The sequence below is a fragment of the Phoca vitulina genome, unplaced genomic scaffold, assembly GCF_004348235.1.
Source record: "Phoca vitulina isolate PV1807 unplaced genomic scaffold, GSC_HSeal_1.0 scaffold81, whole genome shotgun sequence".
In the NCBI taxonomy this organism is placed as follows: Eukaryota; Metazoa; Chordata; class Mammalia; order Carnivora; family Phocidae; genus Phoca; species Phoca vitulina.
In genome coordinates, this window is record NW_022589784.1 from 2,031,298 (window position 1) to 2,049,538 (window position 18,241).

Consider the following 18,241-nt stretch of genomic DNA (forward strand, 5'->3'; position numbering starts at 1 on the left):
GGGGCTCGATCCCGGGATCCTGGGATCATGACCTGAGCTGAAGGCAGACGCTTAACGACTGAGCCACCCAGGCGCCCCTACTTTTTTTTTTTTTAAGATTTTATTTATTTGTCAGAGAGAGAGAAAGCACAAGCAGGGGGACCGTCAAGCAGAGGGAGAAGCGGTCTCTCTCCCCATGCGGCACTCGATTCCAAGACCCTGGGATCATGACCTGAGCCAAAGGCAGACACTTAACCAACTGAGCCCCCCAGGTGTTCCCCCCCTTTTTTTTAAGATCCCATCCACTTTTTGTCTAATATAACTTCCTGCTCCCACTCCTTGTGCCTGTAAAAGTCTTTCATTTTGTGCAGCTCCTCTGAGCTCCTTTCTATCGGCGAGATGGCACGCTGCCCGATTCGTGAATCATTGAATAAAGCCAACAAGAGGGGCGTCCTGGGATTGAGTCCTGCAGTGGGCCCCCTGTTCAGCGGGGAGCCTGCTTCTCCCTCTGCCTGCCGCTCCCCCTGCTTGTGCCCTCGCTCTATCAAATAAATAAGTAAAATCTTAAAAAAAAAAAAAGCAAGCCCATTTAAGATCTTTAAAATGTATTCAGTTGGGGGCCCAGTGCGTGGCTTGTACTCACAACCCCGAGATCAAGACCTGAGCTGAGATCATGAGGCAGATGCTGAACTGACTGAGCCATCCAGGCACCCAGTTGAATTTTGCTTTTTAAATAGTTCCAACTTCCCATGAGCGCCAAGCTCTCCAGAAGCAGTGGGTTCCTGATTTAAAATGCCTGTCTGTCCAATAACAAACAGAACTGTATTTGGTATAAGGAGAAACTTGACTCAAATAACAACAAACTGATCCAAGAGGTACAAGGATCTCAAATCAGACAGGAAGGGGCTTTTCTTTTCCACATAAGAAGGGGAAGTCAGACTGATAGGGGCGCCCAGCAGACTGCAGGGCCATTGTGGCTGGACACGACAGGGCCTCCTATGGTCAACCTGTTTTCATTCTCGGGAGAAATGGACTGATATGGGAAACAAAGACAGAAGAAAAATTATCAAATTTCCTTACTACTTACAGCCTGTTGACAAGTCCTTGAAACGGGCAGAGTGACATTCCTCTGGGGACTCAGCTGCTTTGATGTTGATACTTTGCTAAGGGCAAAAGGCAACCTTAGCCCAACCCCCAGGACCCTGTAAGCCTACTCTAACATATAAAAATTCCTTTGGAAACTTCCTTTATCTCTTACCCCTCCCCCCACCCTCCAAGATACATGTTGGCAATCATTCCCCAAGCATATGACTCACTGATATATATCTGAAGGGTCTCATGACTGAAGGTTTACTAAACAGTAATAAATGACCTTCCCCAACAATAGATAGCCCCCTCAAGGTCCTGGAAACCTTGCTTCCAAGATTTGTTAGAGGTTTACACTATCCCTGACCCCCTCCCAACTTGAAAGTATAAAATGGGCCACTCCTCCCGACCCAGAGCAGCTCTTTCTGCCCATGGGTCCTGTCCCTGTGCTTTAATAAAACCACCTTTTTGTACCAAAGACGTCTCAAGAACTCTTTCTTGGCTGTTGGCAGGGGCACTTGGGTGGGTCAGTCAGTTAAGCGTCTGCCTTTGGCTCAGGTCATGATCCCAGGGTCCTGGGATCGAGCCCCACATCGGGCTCCCTGCTCAGCGGGGAGCCTGCTTCTCCCTCTCCCTTTGCCTGCCTCTCTGCCTACTTGTGCTCTCTATCTCTCTGTCAAATAAATAAATAAAATCTTAAAAAAAAAAATTCTTTCTTGGCTGTTGGCTTCAAACCCTAACATCTTTCCTACATCACAGACCAGGAGCTGGGTCCCAAGTCCCAGTGTTTCCGCAGTCCCAGAGGCAACCCAAACTTTAGGTCTCCTGAGTGGAGAGAGCCTGATAACTGTGGGGTAAGAAATGGGTTGCAGGGAACCCTTGGTCAAGCACCGGAGGCACAGGAGGGGAGGGCGAGGCTTCAGGGTATCCAAGGTCACAAGTCAAAACAGCTGGGCCCTGCCTTGCATGCGGTGACGTCACTGCTGAGTGTCTTTGTTCTTAGAGGAAGGGCACAGAGCCGCGAGGACCTCATCCCCAGACTGACTCCCAACACCAGAAGTCACCAAGCCCTCCTGTCCTATTCAGGCCTGTCCCTTCTTGTCCCAGCTCCAGCCAAGGGGCCGTTCTGCGGGGAAACTGAGCCAGGATATCCCAGTCCGGGAGGAGGACCGCACAGGCCAGGAGGCTCTGAGCTGTGGGCAGCCGAGTCCATGTGCTTGTGGGCAGCAGCATCCTGTCGCAGCGAGGAGGCCTGGAGGGCGGGGGAGGCTGAGACCAGGACCCTCGCACTTGTGGGCTCAGCCATGTGCCCCGCCTCTGCCTGTCACTCAGGACCCACGGAGCACTCTCCAATCAAGTCCGCCAGGGGCAGGGAGCCAGGAGCTTGGACCAAACCCGGCGCAGCCCATCGGGAGATGTGGGGCCGAGGGCCGAAGCTCTATCGGAAGACAGGTTCTAGCAGGGGAGCTCAGATTGATCAGGGTGCGGGGGCCCAGGACACCATCCAAGGGGGAGCACTCCCAGCCTCCTGTGAGTGGCTTTGGGTGGGTCTCGCCTTCATGTGCACCTGCCCTTGGGGCCCTCACGGGGGATGAGATGGTGAGTGCGTGGACGGGGGAGCCTGGGGCCAAATGGGCGGGTCGTGGCCGCGGCCGCCGCCACCTGGGTCTCCTGATACCCTTAGGGGTCCCCACCCCAATCTCCGATGGCGCGAGCCAAGCTACTCATGCTGTTTGATAAGGTCCAAGTATGGGGGACGATCCTGAAAACAGGAGACTCCACTGCCGGCTCCTGTTATTCTCTTTCATTTTGTTTATGGCAATCTTTGTAATTGTGGGAGTATTTCTGGGGTTTCATGATAAAGTGACTACTCATCTTAGTTACGCCTATCTAAGCAATCATAATGAAGCTAATTTCCTGCGCTATAGAACAAAATAACAAGACGGCCACGCTCTGTCTAGCACCTTTCTCTTTGCGTACTGTTTTTTAGTTTTCGCGGAAGTCAATAAAGGTCATGTTAATCATTACAAAGGAAAAATGAAAGAAGGCTATGTCTGTAATCCAGAAAATGATCTAAGATTATCTCGATAAATTGTAAAAAAACATAATCACATGTTACGAAAGTATGGAAAAACAAAAATATCCTAACATATAAATAAAGTTCCTCCAAGGCTGTCAGGAGGAGATGCTTGCAACCTGACCCTCTGTCTGTGTCTCCTCATTCGCCGACGCCGTCCTTTCTACAAGAGACCCACCCCGGCTGGAGCTGGACTCCGGCACTCCACCCTTGGCTGTGGGCTGGGGTCCCCACTTTCCCCAGGGGTCCGCGCTCTAATCCTTGGCCAGATGGCATCCGAGGGAGCAGAGGGCCACCAGCACTGCAGCCAGGGGTTGGGGGGGAGGGGGTCTTGGAAGGACCTGCTGTAACTGAGCTGGAGGTAACGGAGGGAGACTCAAAAGACAGGTTGACCCATGTAAAGCCATTTTGGTTTTAGGCTAACCCTTAACCTAAAAGTCATCAGGTCATAAAAAGAGTCACAAGATCTGACTCAAGGAAAACTACAAGACCCCACTCCCTACACCAGTGAAAGCCACAAAGCCTGGACATGCTCAAAATTGCTCCCTGTGGGTATCTCCACAACCCTAAGACAAAGGAAAAACCTCAGTGTGAATGAGGAGCCCAAAGTTAAAAAGGAAGCCCCTCCCTGTAGGGCTAGCTAATTAAAAAAAACAAAAGGGGGGCACATGGGTGGCTTAGGTTGTGATCTCAGGGTCTTGGGATTGAGCCCCATGTGGGACTCCACACTCAACAGGGAGTCTGCTTGAGAGTCTCTCTCCCTCTCCCTCTGCCCCTCCCCCCAATAAATAAATAAATCTTAAAAAAACACTTACAAAGCCTTTGGTTAGAGGCAAAGGGAGGTCCTCTTTCCCATCTGGAAGGAGAGACCACCTCCTTTCTTACTTCTATACTTAGTAAATCCTTGTTCCTTTCTCTAAATGGCTTGCCCTTGAATTTCTTTTTTTTTTTTTTTTAAGATTTTATTTATTTATTTAACAGAGATACACAACGAGAGAGGGAACACAAGCAGGGGAAGTGGGAGAGGGAGAAGCAGGCTTCCCCCCTGAGCAGGAAGCCTGATGCGGGGCTCGATCCCAGGACCCTGAGATCATGACCTGAGCCGAAGGCAGACGCTTAACAATTGAGCCACCCAGGTGCCCCTGCCCTTGAATTTCTTGCACAAAGACAAGAACCCTCTTGGTGAGAGACCTGAGGCCCTCCTTCTCAGGGCCTTGCCCCTCTGGCATCATAACTGAACCCACATCCTTTTCCCCTTTGGCAGCAAGACCAGTTACTGAGTCTTGGAGCTTGCAGCCAGGACATAGTTTATTAGAGGTAGCCAAGCTACCAGAGAGGAAGCGGACTAAAGTCTGTCTCCCACAAGTGACAGTAGAATAAATATTTTGTCCATCAAAGGACCTTACCAGGGGAGTGATAAGACACCCACAAAATGGGAGAACATATTTGTAAATCACACATATGATAAGATTTTATTAACCAGAATACACAAACAACCCTTACATCTGAAAAGCAAAACCTGTAAAAGCTTGGCTAAAACTGAGCAAAACCTTCACTAGACATTTCTTTTAAGATGACACACAAATGTCTAATAAACGCATGAAAGGATCCTCACCATCAAGGGGAATGCAAATCAAAACCACAATGAGATACCACTTCCCACTCCCTAGGATGGCTAGAATCCAGAATTCAGAAAACAAGGGTCAGTGAGGATGTGGGGAACTTGGACCCGTTGTGCATGGCTGGTGGGAATGTAAACTCGGGCAGCTGATGTGGGCAAAAGTCTGGCGGTTCCTCAAAAAGTGAAAACAGAATTACAATGGACCCAAGTATCCCAGTCCTACCTAAATTGAAACAGATACATGTACGTGAATGCGAGGTGCAAAACTATTCAAAAACCACAAAAGTGGGAAACGTCCTATTGGGCACCAATGCATGGATGGATGAACAGAGTGCAGCATATACATGGGATGGAGGATTATTCAGCCACAAAAGGGAATGAAGCAGGGACACATGCTGTACTATGAATGCATCTTGAAAATATGCTACGTGAAAGACACCAGATGCACAAGACCACAGACCATGAGTGAACTTATATAAAATATGCACAATAGGCAAATCCATGGAGACATAAAGTATTTCATTGGTGAGCAGGAGGCATGGTTTCCTAGCTATTTTGGCCTTTAAATTCGTGTTGACAAATGTGGATATAATTCACATACCATAGCGCTCACACTTTTTTTTAAAGATTTTATTTATTTGTTTGTTTGTCTGTTTGAGAGAGGCAGTGAGAGAGAGCACACGAGCAGGAAGGAGAGGGAGAAGCAGGTTCCCTGCCGGCGGGGAGCCTGGTAGGGCTGGTCCCAGGACTCTCAGATCACGACCTGAGCCGAAGGCAGACGTCTAACGGAAGGCGCCCCAGCACTCCCACTTTTAAGGGTAAAACTCAGTGTTGTTTTTTTGTCTGTTCACGGCTCTGCCACATCCGGACATCATCTGAAGAAGGAAATAGAGCCCTTTACATTTCACATTCACAGGGACTGACTACAGACTTGATCTGCCGTGACTTTCCTTGCAGAATATAATGCACAGCCGAGCATTCTTTTTTGTTTTTTTTTAAGATTTATTTATTTATTTATATGACAGAGAGAGACACAGCGAGAGAGGGAACACAAGCAGGGGGAGTGGGAGAGGGAGAAGCAGGCTTCCTGCTGAGCCGGAGCCCGATGCGGGGCTCGATCCCAGGACCCTGGGACCGTGACCTGAGCCGAAGGGAGATGCTTAACGACTGAGCCACCCAGGCGCCCCAACACACCCGAGTATTCTAACGTGTCCCACCTGTGGCCGTGCCTGGCTGGGGCCGCAGGGTCCCACGTCCCACGGGGGCGGCGGACAGGGGCACGTTTGGCTGACCTGAGGCTAGAGAAGTGGAGGGGGGGATGGAGGGCGGGGCCTCGCGGTGTCAAAGGGTCAGGTCAAAACCCAGGGAGACCTCATCTTCCCTGCGATGACGTCACCGGTTCTTGAGATGTGCTTAAACACGGAACAGGTGCACTGTCCCTCGCCCCCGTGGCGACCACGGACATAAGGATCACCGGGCCCCTCTGCTCTGTCGCATCCTGATGGGGCGCCGCACGCGGGAGGCTCCGCGGAGAAACTGAGTCAGATTCCCGGGACAGAAGGAGGACGCAGGCGGGTCGGCCGGCCAGGAGTCCATTCTGTTGGGAGCCGAACTCCCGGCAGGCAGATGAGACACGCGGGTAGCGCCAGCCTGTCAGTCAGGACACAGGAGGCGGGGCCTGGGAGATCTGCCCAATCGGGGGCCACAGGGGCGGTGCCGGGATTACCGCCCAATCAGAACGTGAAGGGCCGCAGGCTGTCCTATCACGGTGCGGGGAGCTCGGTGTCCCGGAGAAACGCCCAATCAGGGCCCCGGGGAGTTAACGCCGAAACCCCATCCAATCAGGTCTCAGAACCTGAAACATCGCCCAATCGGAGCGCGGGGCCTGTATACCATCCAATCAGGCCCGAGGGAGGGCCCTGGTAGCCTGGTAGGTGCGGCTCTCAGCCGGTGCCGGCAGCCGCGCTCCAGTCCTGCGCAGCCCAGGTGTGGCGGAGCGCGGCGGGGAGGACGCCCGGAGGTCCGGGAGCGCGGCCCCGAGATGGTGAGCGCGGGGGCCGGAGGCGTGGATCGAACCAGCCAGGACGAAGTGGAAGCGGCCGCGGTAGGGGGCCTCCCCGTGCCCCTGGGTCCGCACCTGCGGCCTCGGCGGGTGGGACTGGGGAGGGAGGCAGCGACGAGGGGGAGGGGAGGCTGGGATCCGGGCGGGTGTGCGACCTAACGGGAGCCTGCTCCTTGGGCACTTACAGGTGGAGACTAACCAGGTGAGTTGTCCCACGAAGGAAACTTGACTTGCAGCGGATGAGGGGACCGCAGGGAATAACTTCAGATGCGCTGCTCCCCTGGCGGCTGTGGGTGGGCTTCTTTCATGCAGGGTTAGGATGAATATTCAGAGGGGAGCTCGGTCATTGCCTGTAAAGACGAGCGTAAGGTTGCCCAGAGTAGGTAGAAAGCATTCCTAGAACACCTGCATCCAAGGTGAGGGTGATGAAGCCAGTGCTCCTCTGGGGGCTGAGACTTCCCATTTTAATCCCGCAGAGGTGACTGTTGGGAGTGGGGAAGAGGCGAAGGGCCTGCTCTGAGAGCCGGTATCCACTGCTTGGGGTTTGGGGTCTTATCTCGGGGAAGGAATGCAGGACTTCGCTTACTCTTGAAGCAGCGGTGAGAGATGTATTGTCTCTGATGCGGTTTGGCTCTTTCCAGGCCTGGTAGAGACTGTTAGTCTTTGCGTTCCCTTTGTTCTCTTAAAATTTTTAAGGACTGAGGTTTTGTTGTTCTTGTTTGTTTTTTCTTTTCTTTGTGATTCTGACAGTACTAGGACGTTGTCCAGGTGTGTCCTAGGGCAGTTAGAACCCGTAAGGCTTAGGGGGAGGAAGATAGCTGGGGGCCTAAAATGATCTCTTTCCGGGCACCCCCTTGCCCTCTGAGCTCGCAGGGGGACCCACGGTGGACCCGTAACCCGTCCACCTGAGTTCACTCCTTCGTGAATCAGAAACTACACCAGGTTGAGTTGTCCCACCTGGAAAACTATTGGCAGAGATAAGGAGATCTCCGGGAATGGCTTCCAAAGCCTTGACTCCTGGAGGCAGGTGGATGGGCGCCTTTTGTTTACCAATAGATGGATCTTTACATGGACAGTCTTGTCCTCTGTAGAGGCGGGCCTGAGGTGGGTTTCTTGTGCTGTGTGGGCGCAGCCGGCTGCTGGTCCCCACTGGCTCACGCTCACTGCTCCTCCCGCCTGTGTCCGGAGAGGCTCTTGCAAGCGGGGAGAGTCCATGTGGGCGACATGACTTTTGTCTTCGGGCCATATTCGCGGGGTAGGTTCTTTACATTCTTGACTGTTAGCATCCGCCACTGTGCTGCCCCAGGGGGACCAGTGCCCTGCCCCTTGCTGATGGCAGCTCGATGGTGGTCGTCACCGCCATCAGCGTGTCACGTGACTTTCCCTGTGGCAGGTGCAGTCGGAGAATGTCAGCGGTGCCCCCATTCAAGTCACGGCTGCCGTGCGGTTGCTCAGCCCTCGTGTCTCCCTTGGGCAGGTGCCTGTGGCTCGGGTCGCCCAGTGAACTCTCCATTCTGGGCCTTGTGGGGCGCGGGGTCCCCACGTTCATCCTCTGCTGTCGTCGGCACTGCTGCTGTAGTCAGTCCTGACTAGGTGTAAATCCATAGTAAATACCTGCACGCTGGGGGAATTGCGTACCGTAGACGGCGAGGAAGTGAGAACTGACCAGCAGCCGCACACGCAGTGTGTGCGTCCCCCGTCAGGGCTGATGCCTGTCAGTCCGGCGCCGGGAGCTGTCCGGCTTCACTTTGTCCAGCGCGGGTGCGGGACACGGCATCTGCTTGGGGTCACACATCGGTTTCTCTGCTGCCCACTGGGGTGGAGCACTGGCCTCTGTGGGGTTCCGCCTTCTATGGAAGCGTTTCCAGCCTCTTGTCACCTGTAACCCACCTGTCTGCTTCCCGATTTCTTCTGTTTTCTTCACGCACTGGGGATGTCCGTGCTGTTTCATTTCTGTGTATTGATAGTGTTTTGTCCAGCTCAGGGGTTGTTCCTCTCCGTTGTCCGCGTGGATGGACTCTTCACATTTGCAATACACTTGCACTTGCCCGTCCTTCCTGTGTAGATCACCCTACTTTTGTTCCATGAGAAACCTCTTCCATCGCTCAGGTCATACACACGCCTGCTGGTTCTTCCTCCGTGTGTGTTCTCCTTGTTTCCATGACAGTGAAATCCACAGGTTCTGGTCCATGAACTTGACAAGGGAAATGATTCCTTATTCCCCTGTAGATAAGCAGTCCTCCCTGGCCCTGCGTCCAAGTGTCCCCATCGCTGCCCCTGCCCCACGACACCTGCTTCCCTTCCTGAAACCAGGGGGCCTGTGCCTGCATTCCACGGTTTTCTGACAGGGTATTTGTCCATCCCTCTGTTAATGCCAACTGTTCTGATTACTAGTAAGTTTAAAATTAAAATGGTCAGTTATTTTGCCACAAAACTGAGTTTATTCTGGAATAGCAGAGAATTGCAATTCTGGACGTGTAAGGTCACAAAACCACAGGCAATTTCAGGAACAGAGGGGAGGAAGGCTCTCTTACAGAGGAGAGCAGGGGCTGGGGTGGCTATGGAAACACAAAGGTCTTGGCAGAAACGGAGTTGGAAGCCCAGGGGCTCCTCCCTGGCTGGGCGGTGGTGGGAGGGGGAGGCTGGCTGCCTCCTGCTGGGGCGGTGAAATCCCAGGGAAAGTAGTGTAGACTTGCAGGGTGCTGGGCTTCCTGCTGGGCCCCCCAGTAAGGACCCAAGGGCGGCCTGCTGGCCCCCCACTCCATCCCAAATGAGCTTTCCTTGTGTGCATTTCTACATTTCCTCCATTTGACCAAAACCTTTCCTTGGAAGCATCTCTGAGTAAGCGGCGGGTTGGCCATACTTGGTGGGTTTGTCCCTCAGCGCCAGGAAGGACGTCTTCTGGTTGTCGTGTGGTGTGTTGGAGGGAACGTGCATGGCAGTGGAAACCAGCGAAGGCCGCAGCTGAGTAGCAAGGAAGGACGGGAGGGAGAAACTCTCAGGCGCTTGCCGTCTAGTCCGTGTTCATCAGGAGTGTGAGATCGCAGAGCGTGTACTTATTATGTGCATCGTTTCTCAAATTCATAGGCAATAAATTACAAAACTTTAACATACAATCAGAAGTAACAAGACAATTCCAAATGACAAAATGGATAGAATCCAGGACCCTAGGTGTGCAGGCAGCCAGCTGAAGTGTTTATTGGCCCCTGTTCCAACCTGGGGAGGAACGTTCTCGCCGTGGAGGCAGCTGCGGCCCTGTGTGCCTCCTGGAGGTCCCTGCTGCGGGCGAGCGTGAGGACAGCATCGTGGATCCTGCGGAGCTCCGGGAGAGAACGAGGCCGGGGCCTTTGGGAAGAGACAGTGCGGGTCAGAACACGGGCTCAGCGGGTGAAGTTTTTGCAAAAATAGCAGAACTTCAAAGATGTTTTGAAGGATGCTGTTTTCAACAGAACTGTTGGAACCAAATGTTATCCAGTAAGACAGCCTGTGAGGTTGTGTATTGAGAGACAGTGAATTTGGGTGAATAGTTCAGGTGAGGGAAAGACTTGTGATTTCAGAGCCTCTGACACTTGAGAAAAGGCAAGAGAACGATGAATTTGTCACGGGATCCTCATGGGCCTGTTGCTGAAAGGCCAGAACCCCAAGAAGAGGTCCCCCTCCCGCGAGGGTGCTGTGCATGCAGACAAGGGCCTGTGTCTCCGTGAAGGAGAGGAGACGCGACCGTGAGGCTCGGGAACCCAGGCCAGGGCCGGACGTCTCGGGGAGCCTGGGGCTCAGATGTCGTCGGCTGCCGTTCCGGGAAATCTTTACTGTCCCGTCCGCACGCGGTGTGCACGGCCGGGCAGGGTGGGCTGTGAGTCTAGATGTGTCCCCTGCAGCCAGGAGCCCCTTCCCTGGAGTGTGGCCACACAAGGGTCGGGGGGCAGATCCTGACGGGCCTTCCAGCGAGGTTGGAGAGAACCTGGAGGTGACTTTTTGGGGACGACCTCTCCAGGTGGCTGGGGTCCTGCTGACGTCTTCCTCCCCTGGGCGGGCGCCGTGAGCATTGCTCTCCCAGAGCATGGTGGTTTTGAATAGAAGCCATCAGTCTTTCCCAGGATTGAAGTCCATCTCGTTCTGTCAGCCGGAGGTCAAAGGCGGCCGGGCCAGTGTCTCGGACGTCCTGGGGGAGCTCCGTGGTGGGAGTGTAGGAGCTCCGGGGGGAGGCCGGGAGTGTAGGAGGACCGACCGCAGGGCTTTTGGACGCGGTGTTTGGGCGGGGTCGCCCCCCAGCCTGTCAGTTGAGTATGAGTAGTGACACGAGCGTGTGCCCCGAAGCCCGCGGACTGTGCGTGGTGCGCACGGCGAACGCGTGAACCCGACCACACGCAGCGGAGCTGGTGAAGCCCCGGCTGGTAACATGGGCGCCCCGATCCCTCTGACGTGTGAGAGCCGTTCCCCGGGTGGGGACGGTGTTTCCTCAGAGAACTGCAGCCACAGGACAAGCCCCGGCCTGTCTGCAGAGAAGGCTTCGGCGCCGCCGAGCTGGGGAGCGGCCTGGGCTTCCTCAGAAAGTGAAAAATAGAACTACCCTATTCTATGGGGGTGGGGACCCAGCAACTGTACTACTGGGTACTTACCTAAAGGGTACAAACCTATGATTGAAGGGGCACGTGCGCCCCTGTGCTTACAGCGGCAGCATTAACAACAGCCACAGGACGGGGACAGCTCTAGTGTCTGTTAGCTGATGAGCGGAGGGACAAGAGGTGTGTCCCCACACAACGGAATGTCACTCGGCCATTAGAAAGAATGAAATCGTGTCATTTGCAATGACATCGATGGTGCTGGGATGTATTATGCTAATTGAGATAAGTCAGAGCATGACAAATACCGTATGGTCTCACTCGTGGAATTTAAGAAAGAAAACGGAGGAACATATGGGAAGGGGGAGGAAAAAAGGGGGAGAGAGTAACAAGCTGTAAGTGACTCTTAACAATAGAGAAGGAACTCGGTGCCTGGGTGGCTCAGTCGTTAAGCGTCTGCCTTCGGCTCAGGTCATGGTCCCAGGGTCCTGGGATCCAGCCCCACATCGGGCTCCCTGCTCCGCGGGAAGCCTGCTTCTCCCTCTCCCATTCCCCCTGCTTGTGTTCCCTCTCTCGCTGTGTCTCTCTCTGTCAAATAAATAAATAAATAAAAATCTAAAAAAAAAAAAAAACAATAGAGAAGGAACTGAGGATCGATGGAGGGAGGTGGCGGAGGGGCTAGATGGGGGATGGGGATTAAGGACGGCACTTGCAGTGATGAGCACGATGTGTTGTAAGTGATGAATCCTGAATTCTGCTCCAGAAACCAATACCGCACTGTACATTAACAAAACTGAAATGAAGAAGAAAAAAGAAGGTGAGCTGTCAGCGTTCAGCAGTCATGGGGGCTTCATGTGGGTCCAGATGTAGTGACTGTTCCCGGATCAGATGCCCTACATGGTGATCCTGATGGCCTTTGAAGGCAAAAAGCTGTACCAGGTGGATTCTGTGTTCCTGTGAAGAGGTCTGAGAAGGGGGCAGAGAATGAAATCATCCACTAACAAAGTGGAGCCCGCAAAAGCTTTCCGTCACCCAGATGGGCTTCTGAGATTCCAGAGAAGCCAGAACGACTGTGCAGCCCAGGGCCGGAGTGCCCAGGTGTATTTCTGCTCCTTTCCTACTGGCCGTCCTCATCAACTGGAATACGAGAAATGCACTGCGTAGTTTCTTTCTTTTTTTTTTTTTAAAGATTTTTTATTTATTTGAGAGAATGAGACAGAGAGAGAGAACATGAGAGGGGGGAGGATCAGAGGGAGAAGCAGACTCCCTGCTGAGCAGGGAGTCCGATGCGGGACTAGATCCCAGGACTCCAGGATCATGACCTGAGCCGAAGGCAGTCACTTAACCAACTGAGCCACCCAGGCGCCCCTGCACTGCGTAGTTTCATCACATTGAATGTTTGCTTTCAGTGCGAATGGATGTCAGTAGCGTGTGGGAGCTGGGACAGCGGGGTGCCACGGGATAAATAAACCATGTTGAAGGGGCATTTTATTCCCGATTAGGTTGAGTCCCTTCATCCAATTCTAGAATTACTTTCCCTTTTTGGGAGAAGGAAGTCCTGCCTGATCCTTTCTGAGGAATGAGAGCAGTAGTGAGCAGAGGTATAGGGCTCACGTGAAAATGTGTCTGTGTCCCAGGGCCTAGACCAGGGGAACGGGGTCAGAGGCGGGGACCTGTTGAGGTTCATGAGAGAACCCCCCCCCCAACTATGGGAGCGATGTGAGCTCCCTGAGGCGGGGGCTGCTTGACACCAAGAGTGTAGCTCCGGGGTCCACAAGGACAGAGAGCCCTTCCCCGTGTGGAGAGAGGTTTCTCCGAGCCCATCAAGAGGGAATTCGGGGAAGAGCCGCTGGGAAGGAGGAGGGAGTGGGAATGGCCGGCAGGAGGGCTGCAGGTAATAGTCTTGGCTCAGCTGTTGTGGCTCTTTGCAGGAATAGGGCAAACCAGTAGGCATTTGGTTTGTTAGGGGCCTTCAGTTGCCAGAGGTGAAAATTAAGAATTTCAGCTGACTTTCTTTCTTGTGGGGTGTGAGTGAGCTAGTTTCCCAGAGTAACTACATGCGCGGTGGACGTGGTTTCCCGTTCCATCCTGGTGCTTTTAAGTAAAAAGAACGATCCCGGCTCAGCCCGTCAGCTGCTGCCTGGGTAGACTCCGCATGTGAAGAAAGACCCCAAATTGCATCGGAGACAAGCTGGAGTCCCTTGTAATCGCCACGCGCAGGTTCACCAGGCTTCCGTGTGGAGGACTGGATGTTGTCAATCCGCAGTGTTAGGAAAAGCTTCTGTAATTGCTCCGCGGGGATTTCCAGCGAGTGCTGTAGTGTCTTTCCAGAAGTGAGGCGTCTGTTCCTCTCTCCTGGGTCCGTGTCACCCCACATGTGGCCTGGCCCTCAGCAACACACCTGTGTTATAATTTGTATAAATCTGGGAAACCAGGCTGGTAGGTTGAAACGCTGTTATGTTCTTCAGCAAGATTATGGGGGTCCTCAGTCGCTCAGGACACTTCTGCCTCAGTCCAGGGAACATGAGACATTTGGGGGTTTAGATCTTGAGAAGCCTTATCTTTAAGGAGGCTGGGCTTTAATAGGCTGAGGTAAGGAGGGAACAAGGGCAGGGTCAGAAGAAAAGGGAAGGTCAGCAGAGAGTGTGGAGGGAGGTGGTTGCAGGCAGGGCGGGGGGCAGGGCGGCTCCCGCGGGTCTGCGGACCTGACCGTGAAGCTGGGCAGGAGAAAAACATGCTTCAAAACATGCTTGTCTTCTTTCAGTTGTTTGCCTCAGTTAATTTCAAATAGTCTTTTGTAAGGAGGCACTTAGCTTCCTGAAAATATTTGCAAGTCTTGAGCTACCGATTAAAATATGTATCGTATTCAGTGTTTTGGAATCATGACTTCCTAATTCAGTTATCAATAAAACAAGTTTGTGGAGATCGAGATCGGAAGTTCCCCATAAAGGCCACTGTAGTTTTAAATTACATTTAGTTCATTTGGTTAAATTATTAGCAATGCATTTTAGGAGAGACCATGTTTTTTGTTTTTAAGAGAAAGCTTGCTAGCAGGCCATGGTGGGGGAGGGGAGGGGCAGAGGGAGAGGAAGAGTCTTAGGGAGACCCCATGCCCAGCGCGGAGCCTCACCTGGGGCTTGATCTCATGACCTGAGCCAAAATCAAGATTTGGCCGCTTTTAAACTGAGCCGCCCAGGTGCACCACGACCATGGTTTTGAAACCTAAAACTGGCCAGGGTCCCCGTTGGGTGCCCCTCACGGCGCTTTGATGACTGGAATCCATTCTTAGTGGTTTTGTCTAGACCAGAATAAAAACTTCTAATCACTGGTCCTTACAGAAGAAATCAGACCAAGGCCAGCGCATTTCCAGATCCGAGAGGAACAGGCCAGTTCTGAAAAGGAGGGGAACAAAAGCCGAATGAGTAGTGTCAGAGAGGAGAAGCCCCTAACCCAGGTCCCTGTAGACCCTGCAGAGCGCAGACGGGGAGCGGGGCTCTGATCCCAGGACAAAGTGCCCTCCAGCTCGGGGGGGAGAAAGCAGTGGGCGCAGTGGGCTCCGTGGGACCCGCACCTGTTTGCTCAGCAGCTTGGAGACGTGGGGTCTTCTCTGGGTCCGTGCATGATCACCAAGGAATGTTGACCTTAAAAATAAAGCCGTCAGTTATTTTTACAGGAAAAATTGTTTTATCGGGGGGTGAGTGGGTGGTTCAGTTGGTTAAGTATCAGACTCTTGATTTTGGCTCAGGCCATGATCTTGAGGTCTTGAGATTGAGCCTTGCTCTGTGCTCAGGACACAGTCTGCTTGAGATTCCCTCCCTGTCCCCCTCTGCTCCTCCCCCACTGTGCTCACTCTCAAATAAGTAAATAAATAAATAAAATCTTTAAAAAAGAAAAAACGTGTTTATCTGGGAATATCAGAAAATTGTAATATAATACAAGGAAGCCCCAGCAAAACCACAGGCAAGTCTGGAGAAGAAAGGGAGCATGCTCCTTTTTAGAGGAGGGGGGCATTGGGAGGGTCCTGCTGTACAAAACATCCATTGGAGCAAACTGGAGGTTCCATGTGTTGCGGCTTCCAATTGGCTGGACTGTGGCTGCATCTCATTGGCTGAGCTGTGGCTGTCTCTCATTGGCTGAGCTGTGGCTGTCTCTCATTGGCTAAGCTGTGGCTGTCTCTCATTGGCTGGCATGTGGCTCTGTCATTGGCTGGCCTGTTGCCACACGGGGAAATTATTTTCCTTCCTCCTGCGCGGAAGGTAAGGTGGTGCAGATTTGTAATGTGCATCTGTCCCTGTTAAGTCTGCAGTTGGCCCTGAGGGAACGGTTTGGGTGCTTTCTCTGTGGACTCCTGACTCCATTTTAGTCATGTCTCGTTTATTTTCAAAGAGTTGGTGGGCCTTTGGGTGGTTTTCACTTGCTGGCTACTATGAATCAAGCTGCTGAGAGTATATGGAGATTAGTGTTGGTGTTGGTGCTCATCTTCACTTGTCTTGGGTCGATCGATACGATACTAGGTGTGGATTGCTGTATTGCATGATAATGGTACATTCATCATTTGGACTCTTCCCAGGTGGCTGTACCATTTTCCATCCCCAGCAGCATAAATGCATGAGATCCCCCTCCCTCACGTCCTCAACAGCTCTTCCTTGTATGGCTTTATAGCCATTCTTTTTTTTTTTTTAATTAAGATTTTATTTATTTATTTTAAAGATTTTATTTATTTATTCGACAGAGAGAGACACAGAGAGAGAGGGGCACAAGCAGGGGCAGAGGGAGAGGGAGAACCACACTCCCCGCTGAGCAAGGAGCCTGATGCGGGGCTCGGTTCCAGGACCCTGGGATCATGACCTGAGCCGAAGGCAGGCGCTTAACGACTGAGCCACGCAGGTGCCCAAGATTTTATTTATTTTTTGACAGAGAGAGACAGCGAGAGAGGGAACACAAGCAGGGGGAGTGGGAGAGGGAGAAGCAGGCTTCCCGCGGAGCAGGGAGCCCGATGCGGGGCTCGATCCCAGGACCCTAGGATCATGACCTGAGCCGAAGGCAGACGCTTAACAACTGAGCCACCCAGGCGCCCGGCTTTGTAGCCATTCTAGTGAGTTTGAAGGGGTATCTGTTTGTAGTTTGATGTCCATTTCCCTGATGACTAAGTCTAGCATCTTTTCCTGAACCTATTGGTCACTTGCGTATCTTCTTTTGAGAAGTGTCTGTTCAATTGTTAGGTGTGGGCTTTTCCTAGCTGCCCCTTATGAGGGTGAGGAGGCTCCCTTTTGTTCCTAATTGGTTGAGTACTTTTGTTATGACAGGGTCGTGGGTTTAGTCAGATGCCTTTTCTGTGTCTGTTGAAGTGATCATGGGTTTTTGTTTTTTATTTTACTCATAAGGTTTATGACTGCAATTTTGCTTGCTGAACCAGCCATTTTATTTCCTATAATGGGAAAGACCTGCTGCTGATTCCCAGAGGGGTGTTCCACCAAGGAAGGGTTGCAACAGATAGCAGTAGTAATCCCTGTTGGGTTGTCCCCAGCAACAGGGGGAACCAGACATCGGGTGGCCAAACCGGGTCAAATAAAGAGGAGAGGACTCACCATGCAGACACATAGGAACGTGTTTGTCTGTAGATCAAGATCACAGCTGAATATAAGGGAACAAGGAAATTAAGGGGTTGGTCTCCAAAAAGCAAGGCAGCTGAGAGTCAGCAAGCGTCAGGAAAGGGTCCCACAGAATACATAACATGTGCAGATTCACCTTGCAGGAGCTGCCTTTGCCAGCTGCGCCACATGTTGGGAATGGAGGTCTCAGGCGATGCGGGAGAGGAGAGGAAAGGGGTCCTTCACCCACATAGGCATGCACAGTCCGATGTGTTCACCAAGACCTTCGGTTGTCTGAGGAGTACTAGGGTTAGACCAGCTGAGGGGCTAAAAAGAGAAAGGAGAGGTAGGGGAGGATCCCGCCGAAGGGCAAGAGGGAAAATCCCTCACCTTTTTGGGCAAGGGTGGTTAATTGGGCTCCCCTTGGGGCTTTGGATCATCACCGAGGAATAACCTCAGCTGGAGGTCGTCAGTTCCCCAAGCAGTACTAGAGTTGGTCCACCAAGATAAACTCCCATGAAATTCCTGGAGAATTTGGCGAGAGGCCCGGCACAGCATAAGGTCCCTAAATGTGGTCACCAAAGTGGGGCGACCTGATCTGGTGGAGCTGGTGGCATGGGTGGGGAAAGAATTCACCCAAGGTAGAACAATAGACATAGAAGTTTATTGAATACACCATAAGGGAAGAGCCAGCAGGACAGTAAAGGAGAAGCTGCCCCTAGGCGGTGCTGAGGGGCAAGCTAGAGTTACACGGTGGAGTGAGGAAGTATGGGAACATGTGGAATTTTCCTGTTTTGGTAACTGTGCCTGGTTGTAAGTAGCGCATTGGTTACTTAGGGCCTATGGCCATTTCCAGGTAGGTCACTTAATGAACCTGTTTATATTAAGCTGTGTGGTCACTGTGGGCCTTTGCCTTGCTGGTTATCTTTCCATTGTTCAAGCTTGTTGCCCGAAAGTGCCCTCTACACCACATTCACTGCCCCCGCCTTAAACTCACCCTGGGCTCTGTTACCATCAGTCCCTCAGGGGCTCTTCTTCCTGGTGCCCTTCTCCTTTGAATTCTGGGCACTGAGGTATATATTTGAGGCCCTGATGACTTCCATGATTCTTCCAGAACTGGAATTCCTCTTACGCACCAGGTGTGCCAGGTCCCTGGTCCCAGTGTCCATGCTCACAGTCCACCTGATCCAGGGAAAGGGTCGTGTCTGCCTCTGCGGGGATAGAGGGGACTGCACCAGGCTCCTTGACCTTGTTGCCTTCCAA

General features: G+C 52.5%; 1 protein-coding gene across 1 annotated transcript in view; it reads left to right on the top strand.

The window, feature by feature from the left end:
• The first annotated feature begins 6,729 nt into the window (after positions 1 to 6,729).
• Positions 6,730 to 18,241, top strand: part of LOC116625691 (zinc finger protein 14-like) — a 20,630-nt gene continuing 9,118 nt past the window's right edge. Inside the window, exon 1 of the mRNA XM_032394467.1 lies at positions 6,730 to 6,867. The gene's annotated coding sequence lies outside the window, so the exon portion shown is untranslated. The remainder of the gene's footprint in view (positions 6,868 to 18,241) is intronic.